This window comes from Arachis hypogaea, chromosome 17 (genome assembly GCF_003086295.3).
Source record: "Arachis hypogaea cultivar Tifrunner chromosome 17, arahy.Tifrunner.gnm2.J5K5, whole genome shotgun sequence".
NCBI lineage: Eukaryota > Viridiplantae > Streptophyta > Magnoliopsida > Fabales > Fabaceae > Arachis > Arachis hypogaea.
In genome coordinates, this window is record NC_092052.1 from 33,747,018 (window position 1) to 33,766,290 (window position 19,273).

The 19,273-nt window shown below is 37.1% G+C and overlaps 1 non-coding gene across 1 annotated transcript; it reads right to left on the reverse strand.

Moving 5' to 3' along the window:
* Nucleotides 1–9,075: 9,075 nt before the first annotated feature.
* Nucleotides 9,076–9,183, reverse strand: LOC112768479 (small nucleolar RNA R71). The gene has a single exon (XR_003185900.1). It is a non-coding gene; the product is annotated as a small nucleolar RNA R71 (small nucleolar RNA).
* Nucleotides 9,184–19,273: the final 10,090 nt, after the last annotated feature.

Consider the following 19,273-nt stretch of genomic DNA (forward strand, 5'->3'; position numbering starts at 1 on the left):
ATCCTTCAACTGAATGAGGACAACCTTGTGTTTAAAACTCAAGGATCTCCTTCTGTAACCATAGAGAGGAAGCATGAAAAGCTTCTCTCACTGCAGAGTCAACCAAGGCCCCCACAGTCAAACTCTAAGTTTGTTGTTGGGAGGCCACAACCAAACTCTAAGTTTGGTATTGGGAGGTTCCAACCTTGCTCTGATTATCTATGAGGATCCATGAGAGCTCACTATCAAGCTATTGACATTAAAGAAGCGCTTGTTGGGAGGCAACCCAATATTATCTAATTATATTTATTTATTTTTCATTGCTATTTTATGTTTTCTTTAGGTTGATGATCATGTGGAGTCACAAAAACTACTGAAAAAACCAAAAACAGAATGAAAAATAGAATGAAAAACAGCACACCCTGGAGGAGAACAGTCTGGCGTTTAAACGCCAGAAATAAGCATCTGTCTGGTGTTTAACGCCAAAAACAGGCACCAAGCTGGCGTTTAAGGCCAGAAACAAGCATCTACCTGGCGTTAAACGCCAGAACAGAGCATGAAAGTGGCATTTAACGCCAGAAATAGGCAGCAGTCTGGCGTTAAACGCCAAGATTGCACAGCAAGGGCGTTTTAAACGTCTAAAGGGTGCAGGGATGAAAAATCCTTGACACCTCAGGATCTGTGGACCCCACAGGATCCCCACCTAACCCTATTCTCTCCTCTTCACACCTTTTCATAACTCTCTTCCCCAAATGACCTTCACCAATCACTTCAATCACTCTTTCCCATCACCCCCTCACCACTCACATCCATTTTCACTTCCCCATAAACCCCACCTACCTTCAAATTCAAAATCTTTTCCCTCCCAAACCCAACCCTAAATGGCCGAACCCTAAACCCCTCCCCACTTCTATATAAACCCCTCATTCCTTCTTCTATTTCACACAACACAACCCTCTCTTCTTCCACTTGGCCGAAACCTACTCTCTCTCCCTCTCTTCCATTTCTCTTCTTCTTCTACTTCTTTCTTTCTTCTTTTGCTCAGGAACGAGCAAACATTTTAAGTTTGGTGTGGTAAAAGCATAGCTTTTGTTTTTCCATAACCATTAATGGCACCTAAGGCCAGAGAAACCTCTAGAAAGAGGAAAGGGAAGGCAATTGCTTCCACCTCTGAGTCATGGAAGATGGAGAGATTCATCTCAAAGGTCCATCAAGACCACTTCTATGAAGTTGTAGCCAAGAAGAATGTGATCCCTGGGGTTCCTTTCAAGCTCAAAAGGAATGAGTATCCGGAGATCCGACTTGAGATTCAAAGAAGAGGTTGGAAAGTTCTCACCAACCCCATTCAACAAGTCGGGATCCTAATGGTTCAAGAGTTCTATGCAAACGCATGGATCACTAGGAACCATGATCAAAGTATGAACCCGAATCCAAAGCATTGGCTTACCATGGTTCGGGGGAAATACTTAGATTTCAGTCCGGAAAATGTAAGGCTGGCGTTCAACTTGCCAATGATGAAAGAGAACGCACGCCCCTACACAAGAAGGGTCAACTTTGATCAAAGGTTGGACCAAGTCCTCATAGACATATGTGAGGAAGGAGCTCAATGGAAAATTGACTCAAGAGGCAAGCCGGTTCAACTAAGAAGGCATGACCTCAAACCAGTGGCTAGGGGATGGCTAGAGTTCATTCAACGCTTAATCATTCCTACTAGTAATCGATTTGAAGTTACTATAGACTGGGCCATCATGATCCATAGTATCATGATTGGACAGGAGGTGGAAGTTCATGAGATTATACCTCAAGAACTTTACAAGGTGGCTGACAAGTCCTCCACTTGGGCAAGGTTAGCCTTTCCTCACCTCATATGCTACCTTTGCAATTCAGCTGGAATTGACATAGAGGGAGATATCCTCATTGAAGAGGATAAGCCCATCACTAGGAAAAGGATGGAGCAAACAAGAGATCATGGACCTCAACATGAGCATGAGGAAATTCCTCACCATGAAATCCCTGAGATGCCTTAGGGGATGCACTTCCCTCCACAAAACTATTGGAAACAAATCAACACTTTCCTAGGAGAATTAAGTTCCAATATGGGACAATTAAGGGTGGAGCACCAAGAGCATTCCATCATCCTCCATGAAATTAGAGAAGATCCAAGAGCTATGAGGGAGGAGCAAGAAAGACAAGGAAGAGACACAGAGGAGCTCAAGAGCACCATTGGTTCTTCAAGAAGAGGAAGACGCCACCCTCACTAAGGTGGACTCATTCCTTAATCTCCTTGTTTATTTATTTTCTTGTTTTTCGATTTTTAAGCTTTATGATTATTTATATTTGTGTCTTTACTATATGATCATTAGTGTCTAAGTGTCTATGCCTTAAAGTTATGAATATGAATTGGTGCACGAAATTGTGATCATCAATGGCGCCATCAACATGGTACGCTCAATTGTAATCTCAACTTCTTATCACAACTTCGCACAACTAACCAGCAAGTGTACTGGGTCGTCCAAGTAATAAACCTTACGCGAGTAAGGGTCATTCCCACAGAGATTGTTGGTATGAAGCAAGCTATGGTCATCTTGTAAATCTCAGTCAGGCGGATATAGAATGGTTATGGAGATTTCGAATATTAATAATAAAATAGGGATAGAAATACTTATGTAAATTCTTGGTGAGAATTTCAGATAAATGCATGGAGATGCTTTCGTCCCTCTAAACCTCTGCTTTCCTGCTGTCTTCATCCAATCAGTCTTACTCCTTTCTATGGCTGGCTATATGTAAGGACATCACCGTTGTCAATGGCTACTTTTGATCCTCTCTGGAAAATGGTCCGATGCGCTGTCACTGCATGGCTAATCGTCTGGAGGCATCACCCTTGCCAATGGCTGCATCCTATCCTCTTGTGAAAATGGTCCAAATGCTCTGTCACAGCACGGCTAATCATCTGAGGTTCTCGATCATACTGGAATAGGATTCACCCTCCTTTTGCGTCTGTCACTACGCCCAGCACTCGCGAGTTTGAAGTTCATCACAGTCATTCAATCCCAGAGTCCTACTCGGAATACCACAGACAAGGTTTAGACATTTCGGACTCTCATGAATGCCGCCATCAATCTAGCTTACACCATGAAGATTCTAATTAAGAGATCCAAGAGATACTCATTCAATCTAAGGTAGAACGGAAGTGGTTGTTAGGCACGTGTTCATAAGGAATAATGATGATTGTCACATTCATCACATTCAGGTTGAAGTGCGAATGAATATCTTAGAAGCGGAATAAGTTGAATTGAATAGAAAAATAGTAGTACTTTGCATTAATCTTTGAGGAACAGCAGAGCTCCACACCTTAATCTATGGAGTGTAGAAACTCTACCGTTGAAAAATACATAAGTGAACATAGGGTAAGCATGGCCGAATAGCCAGCCTCCCATGGAGGTCTAGAGATCTAAAAATGATCAAAAGATGATCCAAAGATGTCTAATACAATAGTAAAAAGTCCTATTTATAATAAACTAGCTACTAGGGTTTACAAAAGTAAGTAATTGATGCATAAATCCACTTCTGGGGCCCACTTGGTGTGTGCTTGGGCTGAGCTTGAATGTTACACGTGCAGAGGCTCTTTCTGAAGTTGAACGCCAGGTTGTAACGTATTTCTGGCGTTCAACTCTGGTTTGTGACTTGTTTCTGGCGTTTAACTCCAGACAGTAGCATAGAACTGGAGTTCAACACCCTTTTACGTCATCTAAAATCGTTCAAAGTATGGACTATTATACATTTCTGGAAAGCCCTGGATGTCTACTTTCCAACGCAATTGAAAGCGCGCCATTTTGAGTTATGTAGCTCCAGAAAATCTACTTTGAGTGCAGGGAGGTCAGAATCCAACAGCATCAGCAGTCCTTCTTCAACCTCTGAATCTGATTTTTGCTCAAGTCCCTCAATTTCAGCCAGAAAATACCTGAAATCACAGAAAAATACACAAACTCATAGTAAAGTTCAAAAATGTGAATTTAACATAAAAACTAATAAAAAATCCCTAAAAGTAACTAGATTCTACTAAAAACATACTAAAAACAATGCCAAAAAGCGTATAAATTATCCGCTCATCATGAATCCATTACCTCTCTTAAATGAAAACTGTTCTAAAAACAAAAGAACAAGAAGTACATGGTTTCGAATTCATCCTTGAAACTAGTTTAATTATTTTGATGTGGTGGCAATACTTTTTGTTTTCTGAATGTATGATTGAACAGTGCATATGCCTTTTGAAGTTGTTGTTTATGAATGTTAAATATGTTGACTCTTGAAAGAATGATGAAAAGGAGAAATGTTATTTGATAATCTGAAAAATCATAAAAATGATTCTTGAAGCAAGAAAAAGCAGTGAATACAAAAGCTTGCAGAAAAAAAAAGAGAGAAAAGAAAAAAATGCGAAAAAAAAAGAAAAAAGAAAAAGAAAAAGCAAGCAGAAAAAGCCAAAAGCTCTTTAAACCAAAAGGCAAGAGCAAAAAGCCAATAACCCTTAAAACCAAAAGGCAAGGGTAATAAAAAGGATCCAAAGCTTTGAGCATCAGTGGATAGGAGGGCCTAAAGGAATAAAATCCTGGCCTAAGCAGCTAAACTAAGCTGTCCCTAACCATGTGCTTGTGGCGTGAAGGTGTCAGGTGAAAACTTGAGACTGAGCGGTTAAAGTCGAGGTCCAAAGCAAAAACAGAGTGTGCTTAAGAACCATGGACACCTCTAATTGGGGACTTTAGCAAAGCTGAGTCACAATCTGAAAAGGTTCACCCAGTTATGTGTCTGTGGCATTTATGTATCCGGTGGTAATATTGGAAAACAAAGTGCTTAGGGCCACGGCCAAGACTCATAAAGTAGCTGTGTTCAAGAATCAACATACTGAACTAGGAGAATCAATAACACTATCTGTATTCTAAGTTCCTATAGATGCCAATCATTCTGAACCTCAATGGATAAAGTGAGATGCCAAAACTATTCAAGAGGCAAAAAGCTACAAGTCCCGCTCATCTAATTGGAGCTAAGTTTCATTGATATTTTGGAATTTATAGTATATTCTCTTCTTTTTATCCTATTTGATTTTTAGTTGCTTGGAGACAAGCAACAATTTAAGTTTGGTGTTGTAATGAGCGGATAATTTATACGCTTTTTGGCATTGTTTTTACATAGTTTTCAGTATGATTTAGTTAGTTTTTAGTATATTTTTATTAGTTTTTAATTAAAATTCATATTTCTGGACTTTACTATGAGTTTTTGTGTTTTTCTGTGATTTCAGGTAATTTCTGGCTGAAATTGAGGGACTTGAGCAAAAATCAGATTCAGAGGTTGAAGAAGGACTGCAGATGCTGTTGGATTCTGACCTCCCTGCACTCAAAGTGGATTTTCTGGAGCTACAGAACTCCATATGGTGCGCTCTCAATTGCGTTGGAAAGTAGACATCCAAGGCTTTCTAGCAATATATATTAGTCCATACTTTGATTAAGGATAGATGACGTAAATTGATGTTGAACGCCAGTTCCATGCTGCATTCTGGAGTCAAACGCCAGAAACAGGTTGCAAAGTGGAGTTAAACGCCAGAAACAGGTTAAAAACTGGCGTTCAACTCCAAGAAAGACCTCTACACGTGTAAAGCTCAATGCTCAGCCCAAGCACACACCAAGTGGGCCCCGGAAGTGGATTTCTGCATCATTTACTCATTTCTGTAAACCCTAGTAACTAGTTTAGCATAAATAGGACTTTTTACTATCTTTGTAGGGATCTTTGATCAGTTTTATGCTATCTTAGACTTTCATGGGGGCTGGCCATTCGGCCATACCTGGACCATTATCACTTATGTATTTTCAAACGGTAGAGTTTCTACACACCATAGATTAAGGTGTGGGGCTCTGCTGTTCCTCATGAATTAATACAAAGTACTACTATTTTTCTATTCAATTCAAGCTTATTCCGCTTCTAAGATATTCATTCGCACCCAAGAACATGATGAATGTGATGATTATGTGATGCTCATCATCATTCTCACTTATGAATGCGTGCCTGACAAACACTTCCGTTCTACATGCAAACAAGCTAGAATGAACATCTCTTAGATATCTAATACAGAGGACCGAGTCCGAGATATTAGAATCTTCGTGGTATAAGTTAGAACCCATGGATGGCCATTCTTGAGATCCGGAAAGTCTAAACCTTGTCTGTGGTATTCCGAGTAAGATCTGGGAAGGGATGGCTGTGACGAGCTTCAAACTCGCGAGTGCTGGGCGTAGTGACAGACGCAAAAGGATAGTAAATCCTATTCCAGTATGATCGAGAACCGACAGATGATTAGCCATGCAGTGACAGCGCATTGGACCATTTTCACAGAGAGGATGGGATGTAGCCATTGACAACGGTGATGCCCTACATAAAGCTTGCCATGGAAAGGAGTAGGAATGGTTGGATGAACACAACAGGAAAGCAGAGGTTCAGAGGAACGAAAGCATCTCTATACGCTTATCTGAAACTCTCACCAATGAATTACATAAGTATCTCTATCCTATTTTAATTATCTTTTAGTACACTATAATCTCTTAATACATTTGAATCCGCCGGACTGAGATTTACAAGGTGACCATAGCTTGCTTCAAGCCGACAATCTCCGTGAGATCGACCCTTACTCACGTAAGGTTTATTACTTAGACGACCCAGTGCACTTGATGGTCAGTTGTGCGAAGTTGTGACAAAGAATTGAGATTATGAACGTGCGTATAAAGTTTTCAGCGCCGTTACCAAGGAATGGAACCGTCACGATTTCTGCGCACCTAGTTTTTGGCGCCGTTGTCGGGGATTGTTCGAGTTTGGACAACTGACGGTTCATCTTGTTGCTCAGATTAGGTAATTTTATTTTAATTTTAAGCTTTTTATTTCCTATTTTCAAAAAAACACCACCGCCCCAAGTCAAACTGGTGCTTGTTGTTGCACCAGGAGCCGTTGTGTTCGGTGCTAAAGCGTGGGTATTTTGTATCCATTGAGCAAAGACGGGTTGTAACCTTTCAAAAGACTTAAAAAAAAAAGAAAGAGTTGCCCTTTAGCTATTATATTATAATTTTATTATATACACCCCGGCTTGACTCCTCTTTCAAATCTTAGTCTTAGGTTTTTGCTAGCCCTTTTCTTCTTTTTGATTATATCCTCGTTTATATCCAATTAATTTTCGAAAAATCAAAAAAAAATTAATAAAATCATAAAATCAAAAATATTTTTGTGTTTTTTGTTTGAGTCTAGAGTCAAATTTTAAGTTTGGTGTCAATTTCATCTTTTTAATTTTCTAAAAAACAAATATTTTCGAAAATTTCATGCATTGCATTCTTCATGATCTTCAAGTTGTTCTTGGTCAGTCTTCTTGTTTGATCTTCACATTTTCTTGTTTTGTGTCTTTTCTTATTTTTCATATGCATTTTCAATTTGTTAATGTCTAAAGAATAAAAATTTTTAAGTTTGGTGTCTTGCATGTTTTCTTTTCTTGAAAATTTTTCAAAAATAAGTTCTTGGTGCTCATCTTGACATTCAAAGTGTCCTTGGTGTTCATCTTGACATTCATAGTGTTCTTGCATGCACCACGTGTTTTGATCCAAAATTTTCATGCATTGAGTCTTTTTGATGTTTTTCTCTTTCTTTATTAAAATTCAAAAATAAAAAAAATATCTTTCCCTTTTTCAGTCATAAATTTTCGAAAATTTGAGTTGACTTTTTCAAAACTTTTTAAAATTTAGTTGTTTTTTATGAGTCAAATCAAATTTTTAATTTAAAAATCTTATCTTTTTCAAATCTTTTTCAAAAATCAAATCTTTTTCATTTTTCTTTTATGATTTTCAAAAATTTCAAAATTGATTTTCAAAAATCTTTTTCTTATTTTTATTTCATATTTTCGAAATTAATACTAACAATTAATGTGATTGATTCAAAAATGTTAAGTTTGTTACTTGCCTAGTAAGAAAGGTTCAATCTTTAAAATTTTAAATCATATCTTTTAGTTTCTTGTTAGTCAAGTAATCAACTTTGATTTCAAAATTAAATCTTTTTAAATTTTTTTTTCAAATCTTTTTCAAAATAAGTTTCAATCACATCTTTTCAAAATCAATTTTAAAATCTTTTCTAACTTCCTTTTTAACTTCTTACCTTTTTAAAATTGATTTTCAAATTTTTTTAATCAATCCTATCTTTTTGTTTCAATCATATCTTTTTCAAAACTACCTAACTAATTCTCTCTCTCTAATTTTCGAAAATCACCTTCCTCTTTTTCAAAATTCCTTTTTAATTAATTAATTATTTTAATTTTTAATTTTAATTTTATTTCTTTTCTAATTTTCGAAAAATTATTTTCTCTCACTTCCTTCTAATTATTTATTTATTTACTAACACTCCTCATCATCTAAGAATTCGAACCTACTCCTCACCCTTGTGTTTGGATTCTCCATCTTCTATTCCTATCTTCTTCTACTCATATAAAGGAATCTCTATACTGTGACATAGAGGATTCCATATTTTCTTTTGTGTTCTCTTCTTTTTCATATGAGCAGGAACAAGGATAAGAACATTCTTGTTGAAGCTGATCCTGAACCTGAAAGGACTCTGAAGAGGAAGCTAAGGGAAGCCAAAGCACAACTCTCTGGAGAAAATCTGACAGAAATTTTCGAAAAAGAAGAAAACATGGCCGAAAATAATAACAATGCAAGGAAAATGCTTGGTGACTTTACTGCACCAAATTCCAATTTACATGGAAGAAGCATCTCAATCCCTGCCATTCGAGCAAACAATTTTGAGCTTAAACCTCAATCAGTTTCTCTGATGCAACAGAACTGCAAGTTTCATGGACTTCCATCCGAAGATCCTTTTCAGTTCTTAACTAAATTCTTGCAGATTTGTGATACTGTTAAGACCAATGGGGTTGATCTCGAGGTCTACAGGCTTATGCTCTTCCCGTTTGCTGTAAGAGACAGAGCTAGAGTATGGTTGGACTCTCAACCTAAAGATAGCCTGAACTCTTGGGATAAGCTAGTCACGGCTTTCTTAGCCAAGTTCTTTCCTCCTCAAAAGCTTAGTAAGCTTAGAGTGGATGTCCAAACCTTCAGACAGAAGGAAGGTGAATCCCTCTATGAAGCTTGGGAGAGATACAAGGAACTGACCAAAAAGTGTCCTTCTGACATGCTTTCAGAATGGACCATCCTGGATATATTCTACGATGGTCTGTCTGAGCTATCAAAGATGTCACTGGACCATTCTGCAGGTGGATCCATTCACCTAAAGAAAACACCTGTAGAAGCTCAAGAACTCATTGACATGGTTGCAAATAACCAGTTCATGTACACTTCTGAAAGAAATCCTATGAATAATGGGACGCCTATGAGGAAGGGAGTTCTTGAAATTGATACTCTGAATGCCATATTGGCTCAGAATAAAATATTGACTCAGCAAGTCAATATGATCTCTCAGAGTCTGAATGGATTGAAGGAATCATCCAACAGTACTAAAGAGGCATCTTCTGAAGAAGAAGCTTATGATCCTGAGAACCCTGCAATAGCAGAGGTGAATTACATGGGTGAACCCTATGGAAACACCTATAATCCCTCATGGAGAAATCATCCAAATTTCTCATGGAAGGTTCAACAAAAGCCTTAACAAGGCTTTAACAATGGTGGAAGAAACAGGTTTAGCAATAGCAAGCCTTTTCCATCATCCACTCAGCAAAAGACAGAGAGTCCTGAGCAGGATCCATCTAGCTTAGCAAATATAGTCTCTGATCTATCTAAGGCCACTTTAAGTTTCATGAATGAAACAAGGTCCTCCATTAGAAATCTGGAGGCACAAGTGGGCCAGCTGAGTAAAAGGGTCACTGAAACCCCTCCTAGTACTCTCCCAAGCAATACAGAAGAGAATCCAAAAAGAGAGTGCAAGGTCATTGAATTAACCATCATGGCCAAACCTACAAGGGAGGGAGAGGCCGTGAATCCCAGTAAGAAAGACCTCCTGGGACGTCCAGTGATCAACAAGGAGTTTCCCTCTGAGGAACCAAAGGAATTTGAGGCTCATCTAGAGACCATAGAGATTCCATTGAACCTCCTTATGCCCTTCATGAGCTCTGATGAGTATTCTTCTTCTGAAGAGAATGAGGATGTTACTGAAGAGCAAGTTGCCAAGTACCTTGGTACAATCATGAAGCTGAATGCCAAATTATTTGGTAATGAGACTTGGGAAGATGAACCTCCCTTGCTCATCAATGAACTGAGTGATTTGGATCAACTGACATTGCCTTAGAAAAAACAGGATCCTGGAAAGTTCTTAATACCTTGTACCATAGGCACCATGACCTTTGAGAAGGCTCTATGTGACCTTGGGTTAGGGATAAACCTCATGCCACTCTCTGTAATGGAGAAACTGGGAATCTTTGAGGTGCAAGCTGCTAGAATCTCATTAGAGATGGCAGACAACTCAAGAAAACAGGCTTATGGACAAGTAGAGGACGTGCTAGTAAAGGTTGAAGGCCTTTACATCCCTGCTGATTTCATAATCCTAGACACTGGGAAGGATGAGGATGAATCCATCATCCTTGGAAGACCCTTCCTAGCCACAGCAAGAGCTGTGATTGATGTGGACAGAGGAGAATTGATCCTTCAACTGAATGAGGATAACATTGTGTTTAAAACTCAAGAATCACCTTCTGTAACCATAGAGAGGAAGCATGAAAATCTTCTCTCACTGCAGAGTCAACCAAGGCCACCACAATCAAACTCTAAGTTTGGTGTTAGGAGGCCACAACCAAACTCTAAGTTTGGTGTTGAACCCCCACATTCAAACTCTAAGTTTGGTGTTTGGAGGTTCCAACCTTGCTCTGATTATCTGTGAGGCTCCATGAGAGCTCACTGTCAAGCTATTGACATTAAAGAAGCGCTTGTTAGGAGGCAACCCAATGTTATCTAATTATATTTATTTATTTTCCATTGCTATTTTATGTTTTCTTTAGGTTGATGATCATGTGGAGTCACAAAAACTACTGAAAAAACCAAAAACAGAATGAAAAATAGAATGAAAAATAGCACACCCTGGAGGAGAACAGTCTGGCGTTTAAACGCCAGAAACAAGCACCTGTCTGGCGTTTAACGCCAGAAACAGGCACCAAGCTGGCGTTTAACGCCAGAAACAAGCATCTACCTGGCGTTAAACGCCAGAATAGAGTATGGAAGTGGCGTTTAACGCCAGAAACAGGCAGCAGTCTGGCGTTAAACACCAGGATTGCACAGCAAGGGCATTTTAAACGTCTAAAGGGTGCAGGGATGAAAAATCCTTGACACCTCAGGATCTGTGGACCCCACAGGATCCCCACCTAACCCTATTCTCTCCTCTTCACACATTTTCATAACTCTCTTCCCCAAATGCCCTTCACCAATCACTTCAATCACTCTTTCCCATCACCCCCTCACCACTCACATCCATCTTCTCTACCCCATAAACCCAACCTACCTTCAAATTCAAAATCTTTTCCCTCCCAAACCCAACCCTAAATGGCCGAACCCTAAACCCCTCCCCACTTCTATATAAACCCCTCATTCCTTCTTCTATTTCACACAACACAACCCTCTCTTCTTCCATTTGGCCGAAACCTACTCTCTCTCCCTCTCCTCCATTTCTCTTCTTCTTCTACTTCTTTCTTTCTTCTTTTTCTCAGGGACGAGCAAACATTTTAAGTTTGGTGTGGTTAAAGCATAGCTTTTTGTTTCCCCATAACCATTAATGGCACCTAAGGCCAGAGAAACCTCTAGAAAGAAGAAAGGGAAGGCAATTGCTTCCACCTCTGAGTCATGGGAGATGGAGAGATTCATCTCAAAGGTCCATCAAGACCACTTCTATGAAGTTGTGGCCAAGAAAAAAGTGATCCCTGAGGTTCCTTTCAAGCTCAAAAGGAATGAGTATCCAGAGATCCGACTTGAGATCCAAAGAAGAGGTTGGGAAGTTCTCACCAACCCCATTCAACAAGTCGGGATCCTAATGGTTCAAGAGTTCTATGCAAACGCATGGATCACTAGGAACCATGATCAAAGTGTGAACCCGAATCCAAAGCATTGGCTTACCATGGTTCGGGGAAAATACTTAGATTTCAGTCCGGAAAATGTAAGGCTGGCGTTCAACTTGCCAATGATGAAAGAGAACGCACGCTCCTACACAAGAAGGGTCAACTTTGATCAAAGGTTGGACCAAGTCCTCATAAACATATGTGAGGAAGGAGCTCAATGAAAAATTGACTCAAGAGGCAAGCCGGTTCAACTTAGAAGGCATGACCTCAAACCAGTGGCTAGGGGATGGCTAGAGTTCATTCAACGCTCAATCATTCCTACTAGTAACTGGTCTGAAGTTACTATAGACCGGGCCATCATGATCCATAGTATCATGATTGGAGAGGAGGTGGAAGTTCATGAGATTATACCTCAAGAACTTTACAAGGTGGTTGACAAGTCCTCCACTTGGGCAAGGTTAGCCTTTCCTCACCTCATATGCCACCTCTGCAATTCAGCTGGAATTGACATAGAGGGAGATATCCTCATTGAAGAGGATAAGCCCATCACTAGGAAAAAGATGGAGCAAACAAGAGATCATGGACCTCAATATGAGCATGAGGAAATTCCTCACCATGAAATCCCTGAGATGCCTCAGGGGATGCACTTTCCTCCACAAAACTATTGGGAACAAATCAACACTTCCCTAGGAGAATTAAGTTCCAATATGGGACAATTAAGGGTGGAGCACCAAGAGCATTCCATCATCCTCCATGAAATTAGAGAAGATCAAAGAGCTATGAAGGAGGAGCAAGAAAGACAAGGAAGAGACATAGAGGAGCTCAAGAGCACCATTGGTTCTTCAAGAAGAGGAAGACATCACCCTCACTAAGGTGGACTCATTCCTTAATCTCCTTGTTTATTTATTTTCCTGTTTTTTGATTTTTAAGCTTTATGATTATTTATATTTGTGTCTTTACTATATGATCATTAGTGTCTAAGTGTCTATGCCTTAAAATCATGAATATGAATCCATCACCTCTATTAAATGAAAACTATTCTAAAAACAAAAGAACAAGAAGTACATGGTTTCGAATTCATCCTTGAAACTAGTTTAATTATTTTGATGTGGTAGAAATACTTTTTGTTTTCTGAATGTATGATTGAACAGTGCATATGTCTTTTGAAGTTGTTGTTTATGAATGTTAAATATGTTGGCTCTTGAAAGAATGATAAAAAGGAGAAATGTTATTTGATAATCTGAAAAATCATAAAAATGATTCTTGAAGCAAGAAAAAGCAGTGAATACAAAAGCTTGCAGAAAAAAAAAAGAGAGAGAAAAAATGCCAAAAAAAAAGAGAAAAAGAAAAAGAAAAAGCAAGTAGAAAAAGCCAAAAGCTCTTTAATCCAAAAGGCAAGAGCAAAAAGCCAATAACCCTTAAAACCAAAAGGCAAGGGTAATAAAAAGGATCCAAGGCTTTGAGCATCAATGGATAGGAGGGCCTAAAGGAATAAAATCCTAGCCTAAGCGGCTAAACCAAGCTGTCCCTAACCATGTGCTTGTGGCGTGAAGGTGTCAGGTGAAAACTTGAGGCTGAGCGGTTAAAGTCGAGGTCCAAAGCAAAAACAGAGTGTGCTTAAGAACTCTGGACACCTCTAATTGGGGACTTTAGCAAAGCTGAGTCACAATCTGAAAAGGTTCACCCAGTTATGTGTCTGTGGCATTTATGTATCCGGTGGTAATACTAGAAAACAAAGTGCTTAGGGCCACGGCCAAGACTCATAAAGTAGCTATGTTCAAGAATCAACATACTGAACTAGGAGAATCAATAACACTATCTGTATTCTAAGTTCCTATAGATGCCAATCATTCTGAACCTCAATGGATAAAGTGAGATGCCAAAACTATTCAAGAGGCAAAAAGCTACAAGTCCCGCTCATCTGATTGGAGCTAAGTTTCATTGATATTTTGGAATTTATAGTATATTCTCTTCTTTTTATCCTATTTAATTTTCAGTTGCTTGGGGACAAGCAACAATTTAAGTTTGGTGTTTTGATGAGCGGATAATTTATACGCTTTTTGGCATTGTTTTTACATAGTTTTCAGTATGATTTAGTTAGTTTTTAGTATATTTTTATTAGTTTTTAATTAAAATTCACATTTCTGGACTTTACTATGAGTTTGTGTATTTTTCTGTGATTTCAGATAATTTCTGGCTGAAATTGAGGGACTTGAGCAAAAATCAGATTCAGAGGTTGAAGAAGGACTGCAGATGCTGTTGGATTCCGACCTCCCTGCACTCAAAGTGGATTTTCTGGAGCTACAGAACTCCAAATGGCGCACTCTCAATTGAGTTGGAAAGTATACATCCAGGGCTTTCTAGCAATATATAATAGTTTATACTTTGATTAAGGATAGACGACGTAAACTGGCTTTGAAAGCCAGTTCCATGCTGCATTCTGGAGTCAAACGCCAGAAACAGGTTGCAAAGTGGAGTTAAAGGCCAGAAACAGGTTACAAACTGGCGTTCAACTCCAAGAAAGACCTCTACATGTGTAAAGCTCAATGCTCAGTCCAAGCACACACCAAGTGGGCCCCGGAAGTGGATTTCTGCATCATTTACTCATTTCTGTAAACCCTAGTAACTAGTTTAGTATAAATAGGACTTTTTACTATCTTTGTAGGGATCTTTGATCAGTTTTATGCTATCTTAAACTTTCATGGGGGCTGGTCATTCGGCCATGCTTGGACCATTATCACTTATGTATTTTCAAACGGTAGAGTTTCTACACACCATAGATTAAGGTGTGGGGCTCTGCTGTTCCTCATGAATTAATACAAAGTACTACTGTTTTTCTATTCAATTCAAGCTTATTCTGCTTCTAAGATATTCATTCGCACCCAAGAACATGATGAATGTGATGATTATGTGACGCTCATCATCATTCTCACTTATGAACGCGTGCCTGACAAACACTTCCGTTCTACATGCAAACAAGCTAGAATGAACATCTCTTAGATATCTAATATAGAGGACCAAGTCCGAGATATTAGAATCTTCATGGTATAAGTTAGAACCCATGGATGGCCATTCTTGAGATCCAGAAAGTCTAAACCTTGTCTGTGGTATTCCGAGTAGGATCTGGAAAGGGATGGCTGTGACGAGCTTCAAACTCGCTAGTGCTGGGCGTAGTGACAGACGCAAAAGGATAGTAAATCCTATTCCAGTATGATCGAGAACCGACAGATGATTAGCCATGCAGTGACAGCGCATTGGACCATTTTCACAGAGAGGATGGGATGTAGCCATTGACAACGGTGATGCCCTACATAAAGCTTGCCATGGAAAGGAGTAGGAATGGTTGGATGAAGACAGCAGGAAAGCAGAGGTTCAGAGAAACGAAAGCATCTCTATACGCTTATTTGAAACTCTCACCAATGAATTACATAAGTATCTCTATCCTATTTTAATTATCTTTTAGTACACTATAATCTCTTAATACATTTGAATCCGCCTGACTGAGATTTACAAGGTGACCATAGCTTGCTTCAAGCCGACAATCTCCGTGGGATCGACCCTTACTCACGTAAGGTTTATTACTTGGACGACCCAGTGCACTTGCTGGTCAGTTGTGCGAAGTTGTGACAAAGAATTAAGATTATGAACGTGCGTATAAAGTTTTCAGCGCCGTTACCAAGGAATGGAACCGTCACGATTTCTGCGCACCAGTGGGTACCCGCAGGTTCGGATGGTGTTGCCATCCCTACTATTATTCTTGTATGAGAGCTTGAAAATTAGCACCTTAACTATCTTAGAGCCATGAACATGGATAGACTTCAAAATAATTGAAGGAAAAGTGTCATTTTCATCAAAAACAAATTTGTTTCTATAACACCAAAGGAAGGAAATGACAATTGCAAAAATGCAAACCCAACCCTTGGATTGAGATAGTTTAAGATGAGCCATTCACAGTGGCTCATGTTGAAGAAACCATGTGTTGTATTGTGAGGAAAAAGATCTTTCCAAACCATCTTTGCATAATAACAATCACGTAGAACATGAAAAGTATTTTTTTTAGCACCACTTCATCTAGGACAGCTATCAAAGGTAGTTAAATATCTTTTTGATCTTTTTCTGTTGGTTAGAATAACATTTTTGGAAACTAACCATGAATTCTTTCTGATCCCGCTACTTCCAAATCAAATTGAAAACTCTATCTGAGGAGGAATTGTTGCCAGTCATAGCATGGTAAGATGACTTCAAGGTGAAAGATCCATTAGAGGAGCAAGCCCATGCTAAATGGTTCGAATTCTTCCATGGAGATGGAGGCGACATAGCTACAATCTTGTTGATCATTATTTTCGGAAACCATTCCTTGAGTTTGCTTTCGTCCTATGCCCCTGGAATAGAAAGAAAATCATTAAGGGAAGGTCTATAATCGTTAAGAGTTATTACTTGATTAGAGTACTGTTCTAATTTCCCTAGATTAGGTACTCAATTATCTTTTTGAACTTTAATGAATAAATATAGGGAGCATGTAATGAAAATATTTTTTCTTACTTTTGGGCTTCATATATATTACAACTATCAAAATCTAACAATCAATATTCTCGTTTGATAATTGAAGGAAAAAGGCTACAAATTTATAATAAATGGTTGTTCGATTTTACTTAGGTACCTAAGTAGAAGAAGATAACACTATTGAGGTCTTGGAAGGAATATAGCTTGAGTCCAATCAAGACACTGTAAATCAATTTAAATATTTGGGGGAAAAAACAAGTTTAAAATATTAAAGCTTAATTGAGACTCGTTCTAAATACTGGGGATGCAAACAATTTTTTTATCCTGCCTTTTTTTATAATATTTTAGGACGGTTTTAGTAGTTTTTTTTTAATTGTCGATATGACAATTTTATTACATGTTGCATTTAGGTAAAAAAAATTTCAAATTCTATAAGAATTTAATTTTTGATACATAGTTAACGTAAAAAAGATAACATATAAGTCCAATAATATACTGTTTTATTAGAAAAAAATTTATGTTTCACCCACATTGCATGTATAATTATTTAAAAAATCATATTTAATTGAATGATTATGTAAAGTTTTTTATAAAGAAAAGGTTTAATTATTCTGTTGGTCTGTATAATTTTACCAATTTTCAATTAGGTTTTTATACTTTTTTTTTTCAATTGGGTTATACTGTGTTCAATTTTGTAATTAGGTCATTTTCTTGTAAAAAAAAGTTAAAATTAACAGAATATTTCTCTCAAAATTCATGCGATCTAAGATCTAATTAAATTTTTAATTATGAATACCTTCAATTTACAAAAAAAAATCAGTTAATTTTAATATTTTTTAATTAAGAAGGACCTAATTATAAAATTAAAAGTAATGTAAGAACCCAAATAAAAAAAAGTATAAGAATCTAATTGCAAAATTGATAAAACTATGGAGACCAACATAATAATCAAGCCTAAAAAAAATTAAACTCAATCGAACGACTAAGTATAAATACGAACCTCTGAAACCATTGATATGACACTCCCTACAAACTCGTGTTTGACCCCGTTAAAACCTCAAAAGGAGAAATAAATGGTAAAGCTCAAAATAGAAAAAAGAGTACCCAATATATGATCTAATTAAGGTACTTAATGAAAATTTTAAAAAAATATAATGGTCATACAAATACTACAAATTAAATATGTATATGCTTTTGTACTCCTTGAGTTATCTCTTTGTCATTTTCATCAAAGATCAACGAAACTAATACGTAAAATACAAATTGTGCACACCAAAACTTTCACCTATTTTATATCTAGCTTATTGTACAGACTCATCAAAATTAACTCATTTATTGTAAAAATTAACATTATTCTTAATTTTCAAAGAGACCAAATAATAACATAAAATCCATTGTCTCTTTCTTTTCTTGTCCACCTTAATGTGTGTCCAAGATAAAAAGTTTGTTAATGAATCTTTCATCATAACTCATAACTCAGTGACTACCCATTATTTGTAAAATATAGCATAAACTCTCTATGAGAACTTACAAATAAAAAATAAACAATTAATGTTCTCATCATGATTGCATGAAACAAGCATATGTTCACTTGGATTATTTGTAACAAAAAATATTAAGCTTTCTGAAATAATCTCTTGTGTTTAGTTATTTCTCTATCACAAACCATATAAGGAGCTCTACTTTTGGTGGTACCTTACTCCTCCAAACTTGATAAACTATATCCTCATCCTTTATGGGCTCATTATATACCCTATACAGCTGTACTAGTAATAAGAATAGATATCATCTATTGAAAGCATTCAAGCTACCAAGTCATCTTCCTCCATGAATATTTGATCAGCTTCAAGTATAATTATTGATTGTTGTACAAGCTCATACTCCCATGCAAATGGATTTCTCCTCCATTTCAATTCTCACTTCTATCTTCAATTAATCTAACTATCATATCTTCTTGTTGTTTTATACTTTTGCAAAGTAATACTACATAAATGAGTGAACAATTATATTAGGCATCCAAACTGTAACCATGCTTTCTCTTGTGATAAAGTATTTTTACTATTACCCATATTTTTTTATTCTACTGAGTTTTTCTTGCTAAGATACCAATTACTAATACTTTGTATTTTACCACACAAAAAAAAAACCCAAATTTGCATTAAGTTTGAGTAAATTAGTAATTTTCTATCTAATTTATACACTACAAGAAAATAGAATATTTGTAACAAAAATTAGTGATTGTTACATAATAATAATGTTTTATAACAACAATATAATTTGTTACAAAACGTTTTGATATTTTGTAATGACTTGATTTTTTATTACAAATTATAGCTGGAGCAAATGATCTGCTTCCAAAGAAAGTCACCTTTATTGGAGAAATGCCACCACCATCAAAATAAAGAGTTACATTCTTAAGAACTACATATCTAACATGTAGATTTTCTAATTTCTTAGGCTTCTACAACACATCCCGTTTACTTAGTGAAAAATTAATCTATTTTGCTTTTTTTTCAAAAAAATTTTGATTGTATAAACGTGAGCTTCTATGTAACTCCTTTGACATCCTAAAAAAATTTAACTAATATATAGAAAGGTTATTAATAAAAGATTTAATAAGTGTTAATCTTCTTGTCCTAGATAATAGTGTATGTTTTCACTTACATAATGTTCCTTTCTACCTTCTCAATAATTGGACTTCAAGTCTTTTAACCTTCTAGAATTAGTCCT